The sequence below is a fragment of the Monodon monoceros genome, unplaced genomic scaffold, assembly GCF_005190385.1.
Source record: "Monodon monoceros isolate NGI ecotype Baffin Bay Population unplaced genomic scaffold, NGI_Narwhal_1 Super_Scaffold_21, whole genome shotgun sequence".
In the NCBI taxonomy this organism is placed as follows: domain Eukaryota; kingdom Metazoa; phylum Chordata; class Mammalia; order Artiodactyla; family Monodontidae; genus Monodon; species Monodon monoceros.
This window is the reverse complement of record NW_021703778.1, coordinates 79,219,639-79,220,890: the sequence shown is the minus strand read 5'-3', so window position 1 is coordinate 79,220,890 and position 1,252 is coordinate 79,219,639.

The window sequence follows — 1,252 nt, the reverse complement described above, 5'->3', positions numbered from 1 at the left end:
GGGGGACCCAGCCAGGAGTGTCCGTTTCCCCAGTCAGATGGAGAACAGGCCCCCGGACTGAGGTTTATACGACTGTAATCCTGCTGCAGCCTCGGCGCTGACTGGCGTGTGACCTTGAACAAGAATCCTCCCATCTCTGGGTCTCAGTGTTGGACTTAATCATCCCTAAGGACTGATGCTGGTGTCTTTTTGAGTCTGGACAGCGTGCAGCTCTAGACACAGTCTGCACCTAGCATCTCCAGGTGTAAGAAAGGTGACTGCCTCCTACTGAGCTAGCCCTCTGCAGGAGGCCACAGCTATCAGGCCACCATCTCGGTAGAGGTGACTGTTCTAGCTGAGCTTCCAGGAGGATAGGGGGTGGGCAGTGCGGAGCCAGAGGGGTGATTCTCATCAGAGTCATAAAACCTTGTTGGAGCCCAGTCTTTGATTCCACCAGAAGTAGACAGGAGCCAGGGACCGGGACTGTGAGAGACCCAGGTCTATGGCAGCTTGGCTTTGATGGCATCTCTGAGCGTCTTCTCCAGACTCTGTAAACTGGGACTAAGTGCTGGGGGGCACTGTCTGCTCCCTGAACAGTCAGCAGATAAATGCAAGGTGTCTGGGGCACCCCAAGTGCTCCAAATACTTAATACTTATCAGCGTCCACCGCAGCTGACACAAAGCTGCGCTTAGCGAGGAGTGTGTGCTGCTCCAGGGAGAAAATGAGGGTAATTGAGATGAACTTGGCTCCTGCCATTTTTTCCTCCTTCTCCTAATCACCAGAAAATCTGCTGCTGGCTGGGCAGGAGGGCCTGAGGGCCAATGCCCCCGGGAGTCCAGGGCTCAATTAAGCTGTGGCAAATTGGATTTCTGGCCGTGAGGCCATGGGGCTGGGGTTGGCATTGAAACATGAGCTGCCAGGCGGTATTAGGGTAAGGGCTGGCCAGATGGGCCCACAGCTAATTCAATCTGGCTTCCCAGAAACAAGACTTGCAAGGCCTGAATTGTGGGCCTGGAGAGCCATGACTCCGGATGGGAGGGCAGGGCCCTGTGTGGGGTGGGCCCTGTGCCTCACACCCGACCTCTGCCAGCAACTGGGTACCACCAATCCTGACAGCCAGTGATAGGCGGTGGTTTAGTGTCAGGGAAAAAGCCCAGCTTGGGCATCCAGAGGTCCAGGCCTCTGGTCTCCACATAGGGATCAGCTACTATAAGAGTGGATTTGAGTGTGTGTGTGTGTGTGTGTGTGTGTGTGTGTGTGTGTGTGTGTGTG